Genomic DNA, 8,461 nt, shown 5'->3' with positions numbered 1-8,461 from the left:
GAGATGCTCTTACTAGCTTCAGCTCATGAACATCTATATTCTATAGAGACCTTCGCTGGCAACCCGGTGACTCACCCACGGAGTTGATGCCGCGCCGGCCAGTTTCAGCCTCGAAGGCCTCAGCTGACGGTGACACTAGGTAGGGCCTCCATTGAGAGCCACCGCTTGCAGGGGCACCCGATCGACCTCCTCCCACCCACCCCGGCTTATTCAGATACACCATTGTATTGCAGCAATGGTGGCCTTTTCTAGGCAATGATGGTGGCCTTATTAACGTCCGTTCTTTCCTCTCGGTTCTTTCCCGGCAGGCAGTGCCATCCTCGCGATCAAACTATGGTTGTGTTCCCGAATCAACTCCATGTGCCTAGGGCTGCGTGAGCCAAGTTTTTGTACGTGAGCTGCAGTTGGGATCTTCTTTGATCGTTGATGTGAGCCCACTCCAAGAGAAGTTTTGATATGTATTTCCATTAGAGATTCAAATATCCTTTTTTTCTTGATGCAACAAATAACACAACATGTCATGCTGCAGCCGTCTTCGAGATTTAATCCCCTATACTGCCTTTCCAAAATCTATGTCGACAAGGCATTTGATCAAAATCCAAACAGATTGAATGTCTATTTGTTTGTGCAGAATAATTTTGTCTACACAGCAAGATATTTATCTATTTGATCAATGACCATCTTCTCTACCTCTTTAACAGGTCACACATGTCACAATCTCTCCTATCATGGTTTGCGTCATAAACTCATAGCATGGTACGTTTTGGCCCTCGTAGCTAGATTTGGATAGGGTAACGATTTGAGTCTGGTACATGCTGAGCAAACATCTATTGAAGTATGCAGAAGTGCCAACCAACGAGCAACAAGAGAGGTATGTATCAGACATCAGAATATGCAACACGGGTGCATCTGCTGAATTGTATTTGTTGTATTTATTCCATATTTTACTAAGTGCAAACCAACGAACAACAAGAGAGGTATGTAGCAGGCATCAGAATATGCAGCATTTTATTACACTAATCATGCATACATTCTTAAGCTTTTGTTATTTGTCAGTCATAACAAGGAAAAGCTCGGTACAAGCACTACCAAGACACAAGGATTACACCTTATATTTTAAATCATCCTCTTATTGTTTTAGATAAATAAACATACATATTATGTCATCTCAGTATCATAGACAAATTTCTATCCATTAGTATCTGTAATAAATTTTATAACCACGTGTCATAGTGTTGTCCACAACTATACTCCATCACTATGTCTATTATTATATGATCACATCTATAATTTAGCTTTATAGTTTTACATCATGTGCCTATGAAGTCCCGCAGTAACGCGCGGGGTATCATCTAGTTCTCTCAGTTGCAGTATCTCGAAATTGGTGTATGCGACAGCTATATGTGAAGAACGCATTTTTGCATGGTGTTCTGGAAGAGGAAGTCTTTATGAAGCAACCTCCTGGATATGAACATCCAAGGTTAAGGCGGCATGTTTGCAAGCTTGACAAGGTCTTGTATGGGCTAAAGCAAGCACCTAGAGCTTGGTACTCTCGGCTATCCTCAAAGTTACAATCTCTTGGTTCTGTTCCTTCAAAGGGGAACACCTCATTGTTCTTTTATCATCGCCATGGCGTTACTATTTTTATGCTTATCTATGTTGATGATATTGTTGTCACAAGCTCGTCATCCAAAGCAGTTGAAGCTCTTCTCAAGGATCTGTGCATGGACTTTGCACTCAAGGATCTAGGCAACCTTCACTATTTCCTTGGGATTGAGGTAAAAAGTGTACAAGATGGAATTGTGTTGTCACGGGAAAAATATGTTCAGGATATACTTCAGAGTGTAGGCATGAAAGGATGTAAGCCATCTGATGTGGCTTGAAGCTACGTCGGTATTTCCCTAAAAAGGAAGGGATGATGCAGCACAGCAGCGGTAGGTATTTCCCTTAGATATGAAACCAAGGTTATCGAACCAGTAGAAGAACCAAGCAACACAATGTAAACAACACCTGCACACAAATAAAAAATACTCGCAACCCGACGTGTAAAAGGGGTTGTTAATCCCTTTCGGGTAGCGGCGCCTCAAGATAGGCAAACGAACGTGAGATAAAATTGTAGTAGATTGATAGATTGAATGCCAAATAAAATAAATAAGAATAAAACGCAACAAGGTATTTTTATATTTTTGGTTTAATAGATCTGAAAATAAAAGCAAAGGAAAAGTATATTGCAAGGGCAAATAATATGAGAAAGAGACCCGGGGGCTGTAAGTTTCGCTAGTGGCTTCTCTCGAGAAAAATAGCAAACGGTGGGTAAACAAATTACTGTTGGGCAATTGATAGAACTTCAAATAATCATGACGATATCGAGGCAATGATCATTATATAGGCATCACGTCCAAGATTGGTAGACCGACTCCTGCCTGCATCTACTACTATTACTCCACACATCGACCGCTATCCAGCATGCATCTAGTGTATTAAGTTCATGGAAAACAGAGTAATGCAATAAGAACGATGAGATCCTGTAGACAAGATCTATCTATCTAGAGATAGACCCCGTCATTTTATCCTTAGTAGCAACGATACATACGTGTCGGTTCGCCTTCTGTCACTGGGATCAAGCACCGTAAGATCGAACCCACTACAAAGCACCTCTTCCCATTGCAAGATAAATAGATCAAGTTGGCCAAAAAAACCCAAATATCGGAGAAGAAATACGAGGCTATAAGCAATCATGCATACAAGAGACCAAATTAACTCAAATAATTTTCAGGGATATAAAAAGATAGATCTGGTCATAAACTCAAAGTTCATCCGATCCCAACAAACACACCGCAAAAAGAGTTACATCATATGGATCTCCAAGATACCATTGTATTGAGAATCAAACAAGAGAGAGGAAGCCATCTAGCTACTAACTACGGACCTGAAGATCCACAAAGAACTACTCACGCATCATCGGAGAGGCACCAATGGAAGTGGTGAACCCCTCCGTGATGGTGTCTAGATTGGATCTGGTGGTTCTGGACTCTGCGGCGGCTGGAAATTGATTTTTGTCGACTCCCCTAGGGTTTCTAGAATATTGGGGTATTTATAGAGCAAAGAGTCGGCCTGGGGGGCACCCGAGGTGGGCACAACCCATCAGGGCGCGCCTGGGCCTCCTGGCGCGCCCTGGTGGGTTGTGCTCCCATACCCCCAGGCGCTGCCTTGGCCCATTGGGTGTCTTTTGGTCCATAAAAAATATTCGTAAAGTTTCGTTGCATTTGGACTCTGTTTGATATTGATTTTCTGTGATGTAAAAAACATGCAGAAAACAGCAACTGACACTTGGCACTATGTCAATAGGTTAGTACCAAAAGATAATATAAAATGACTATAAAATGATTATAAAACATCCAAGATTGATAATATAACAACATGAAACAATAAAAAATTATAGATACGTTGGAGACGTATCACCATCATCTACACCTATATCTACCTCTGAAAAATTTGTCTCTCCATGATGGAGAGGTGCTTGGCGCAGAGGACTCCACCAAGTACAGAAGCATTGTAGGGGCTTTCCAGTATTTGACACTGACTAGGCCAGATATTTCATACTCTGTTAACAAAGTTTGTCAGTTCTTGCATGCTCCTACTAGTGTACACTTTACAGCGGTGAAAAGAATACTTAGATATCTCCAAGCAACACGAAGTCATGGACTTAAACTTGGGAAGTCAGACTCCATGCTTGTAAGTGCCTTTTCAGATGCAGATTGGGCAGGATGTCCTGATGATAGGAGATCAACAGGAGGATTTGCAATTTTTCTGGGAAGTAATTTAATCGCATGGAGTGCTCACAAGCAAGCCACTGTGTCTATGTCTAGCACAAAAGCTGAATATAAAGCCTTAGCGAATGCTACTACAGAAGTTATCCGGGTACAAAATATGTTAACTGAATTGGGTATTCGGCATCCTCAGGTAGCATCACTTTGGTGTGATAATCTTGGTGCTATGTACTTGTCTGCTAATCCTATCTTTCATGCTAGGACCAAGCATATAGAGATTGACTATCACTTTGTTCGAGAAAGGGTAGCCAACAAACTGCGAAATATCAGGTTTATACCTACTGGTGATCAAGTTGCAGATGGGTTTACCAACTCTCTTTCTTTAAGACAACTTGAATGCTTTATACACAATCTCAACCTACCTAGTTGTGATTGAGGGGGAGTGTTAAACATTGTAACCTGCGGTATTGTATAAACTGTATGGATAGACTTGTATTCTGTATAGGTTGTTAGGCTGTTGTGATTGAGTCCTTGGAGGACAATCCACGTCATGTAAAACTCCTCTGTAACAACCAGGCTTCGACCCTATATTAACACGCAATGCGTCCCTGTTAGGCATACGCTTAACCTACTTTTCACACTTGTCACATGACTCTCCACCATTATCCCTGATGTCTTCACCATCTCCACCTCCGGTGATTCCTACTCATCCCTCATTTTGTTTCCATTACACTCGCCGTCCACGTGTTTTGGATGCGTCCACTGATGTGCCATCTACTTCTGGTGTGCCGTCTTCCTCTTCTCAGCCGACTTATGGTCTTTGGGCTCGAACTTGTCCTCCTCCTGACCGCTATTCTCCTTCCTGATATGGTCTTTCAGCTATACTTGATCCTACCTATTATCACGATGTTGTTGTTCATCCTGAATGGCAGCTTGCGATGGCAGAGGAGGTTGCTGCACTTGAGCGCACTGGCACGTAGGATCCGATTTTTCTTCCTCCCCGTGATCGTCCCATCACTTGTACGTAAGTGGATTTATAAGATTAAGACTCGCTTTGATGGTTCTCTTTAGCGTTATAAAGCTCATCATGTGGACCGTGGCTTTCAACGGGAGCATGGTCATGATTATGGTGAGACATTTCCTCTTGTGGCCCATATGACCACTGTTTGAACACTTCTTGTTGTGGCCTCTATTCGCCATTGGTTTGTGTCTCAGCTTTATGTTAAGAATTCCTTTCTTAATGTGAGTGGCGTGAGGAGAACCACCTGGATATTCTATTCCCGATGGCATGGTTTGTCATCTTCGTTGCTCTCTCTATGGTCTTAAGCAAGCCCTCACGCTTGATTTGAGTATTTTGCCTCTGTGGTGATGGCGGCCGGGTTTTCTCCCAATGCTCATGATCCAACATTGTTTGTCCGCCTTTCTGCTCGTGGTGGCACTCTTCTTTTATATATTGATGACATGATCATCACCGGCGACGATCTTAAGTACATTGCCTTTGTCAAGGCCCGTCTCAGTGAGCAGTTTCTTATGTCTGATCTTGGTCCTCTTTATTACTTTCTTGGGATTGAGATTTCCTCCACCTCTGATGTCTTTTTTATTTCTCAAGAAAAGTATATTCAGGATCTTCTTGCTCGTGTAGCTTTTAGTGATGAGCGCACTTTTGAGACTCCTATGGAGCTTAAGGTTCACCTTCGTGCTTCTGATGGTGAGCCCTTGTCTGATCCGACTCGTTATCGTCATCTTGTTGGGAGTCTTGTCTATCTTGCTGTCGCTCATCCGGATATCTCCTATCCTATCCTATCCATATCCTAAGTTATTTTGTTCCTTCTCCCACTTTGGTTCACTATAATCACCTCCTTCATGTTCTACGATATCTTCATGGCACGATCTCTCACTGTCTTTTCTTTCCTCATCCTAGCTCCGGGTCTATTCGAATGCTACCTAGGCTAGTGATCCATCGGATCATCGTTAACTATTTGCTTATTGTGTCTTTCTTCGTGGTTCTCTCATTGCCTGGGAGACGAAGAAACAGACCGCAGTTTCCCATTCAAGTGCAGAGGCTGAGTTGTGAGCTATGGCTCTTCTCACGGCAGAGGTGACTTGGTTACACTGGTTACTCAAGGATTTTGTGTTTCTGTTACTACACCTACTACACTATAGTCAGACAGTACATGTGTTATAACTATTGTGCAGGACCCGGCAAAGCATGAGCTTACCAAGCATATTAGTGTTGATACTTTCTTTATGTGCGCTAGTGTGCATGACCATGTTATTGCTCCTCAGTATGTGTCTTCCGGATTACACTGTCGGACTTCTTCACGAAGGCTCATATACTAGAGTGTAACATGAATTTTACCTTTGCAAACTCAGTATTGTCGACCCATCATGAGTTTTTTTGGGGGGAGTGGGGTGTTGTTCTAGTTATATTTATGATGCCCTTGGACTTTCTGTATTTTGTGTTTTGGCCTCCCACATGTACTTGTACTATGGCTTTCGACTCTCTATAATACTAAGTTGCTATTCCTAAAAAACGACTTAGAATCGATAACCCAGTAGTAGACTGGGACCTCCTATCTGCCGCATTCTACGGCAGACTGGCGGGGATTCGCACAACGCAGTCTTCGCATGGGCCGGACCACGCAGGAGAAGCTAGCGGCGTAAAAACAACGAAAAATGCGGTGGATTAGTGCGAATTCAAACTCGCGATGCACCACTAGTAGACACATGTACCTAGCCAGTGGAATTGGTTAGCGCTAGTAATGAGTATGCAGTGTGAATTATTTAGTACTAACTATATAGACAATTTTGAATATTTCCCTTTTTTCAAACATTTTGTGAAAAATCTAAATACTTTCCAAAAAATTATAAGCAAGTTATTAAAAATCACGAACAAGTTTGGGAAATTTTGTGACCAATTTTGGATTTCCAACCAAAATTTTAAAATGGCAAGATTGTATGAATTTGTGAACAAATTTTGAAAACAGGAAAATTTATTAAATTTTGATCAATTTTTGACAAACATGAACAAGTTTGTAAAAGAGCTGTACAATTTTTGAATGTGAGAACAAATTTTTAAAAAGGACATTTTTTAATTTGTGAACAATTTTTTGAAAACATGACCATTTTTTGGAAAAAAAAGGGGACATTTTTTTGCATCTGTGAACAAATTTTGAAACCCTGTACAATATTAGGAATGAGTGAACATTATTTGAAATTTGTGAATATATTTTCATTTGTGATCAAAATTCTAAAATAGAAGATTTTTTGAAAGGTGATTTTTTTTTCAAATATGCAAACTTTTTTTTAGAAAATTAAGAACAGAATTTATGAACAAAAATTAATAAAAGAAACATTTCTTCAATTTTTAAACAAATTTTGAAATTATGAAAAACGAAAAAGAAAAGAAAAAAGGAACTAGAAAAATGAAATAAAGAAACAAAAAAGAAAAAAAAAGAAAACTAGTGAAACCGGTTAAGGAAGCTTCTAGAAGGTTCTCAAAATAGGATACTGTAGCATGTCCGTGATGTCATAATCGGGCCGGCCCATCTAGGTCGCTAGGTCGCTCGCCTTTGTGGAAATCAGCGACAACTTAACACAATGAGCGTGCGTTAGGAAATTCCTAGTAGACTGACCATTTAACACAGGTGGTCGTACCCACCGCACATATCCCTAGGGTGTCGTTTCTGTTCTTCCATTCCTTTCTTCCTTCCTCTTCTCTCCCCAAGGAATGAGGGCGCCGCCATGGATAGCTAACACAACTCAGCTATGAAGAGAACAAACAAAAGGAAGGAATTACTTATAAAATGGGGGAAATGCCTATAAAATATCTTGGTATGCCTGTTTCTGATAATAGAATTAGAAAAAAACATGGGAGGGGGTAGTTGACAAAATTGAGAAGGATGTGCTTGTTGGCAAGGTAAACTCTTGGGAATCATTAGGATTACTTTAGTCCAGGCCTGCTTGACTAACATTCCTCTTTTCATGATGTCTTTCTATCCCATTCCCGTGGGCATTACCGAGAAAGCTGATTTTTATAGAGCTAGGTTAGTTTGGTAGGAGGATGAAGACAAACAAAATTCTGGTGAATTGGAAGACCTGTTGTAAGCCTAAAGACTTTGGGGAGTTGGGCATTCTTAACCTAGAAATGATGAACAAGGCTTTACTGGCCAAATTTTTTTGGAAAATGGAAAATGAAAATGAGCTCTGGCAAAATGTTTTGATGAAGAAATATGTCCCTGATGGGTGCATTTCCAGAACCAAACATAAAGCTGGTGATTCTCAGTTCTGGGCTAGTTTGCTCAAAGTTAAAGATATATTTTATATGTTTGCCAAAGAGAAACTAGGGGATGGAAAGACATATAAAGATTCTGGAAACACATTTGGGTGGATGATAAACCACTTAAAGATGCCTATCCCATGCTATATTCTCTATGCTTTGATCACAATATCACTGTAGCCGAAGCTCTGCATATTGGGTGGAGGGGTTTCAAATTTAGAAGGACCTTGTATGGGGATACCTTAGAGCTATAGGACAGCTTAAGAGCTAGGTGTGAGATAGTTGAAATGGGAACAGGTAGATATAGAGTTGAGTGGACTTTGACAGCTGACAAATAATTTACTGTCAAGTCTTTATATAGGTCTCTTATTACTAATGGGTGCAAATTCCCACAGAAGTTCTTGTGGAAAGT

This window comes from Triticum dicoccoides, chromosome 1A, assembly GCF_002162155.2.
Source record: "Triticum dicoccoides isolate Atlit2015 ecotype Zavitan chromosome 1A, WEW_v2.0, whole genome shotgun sequence".
In the NCBI taxonomy this organism is placed as follows: Eukaryota; Viridiplantae; Streptophyta; class Magnoliopsida; order Poales; family Poaceae; genus Triticum; species Triticum dicoccoides.
Note: the sequence above shows the minus strand (reverse complement) of the source record.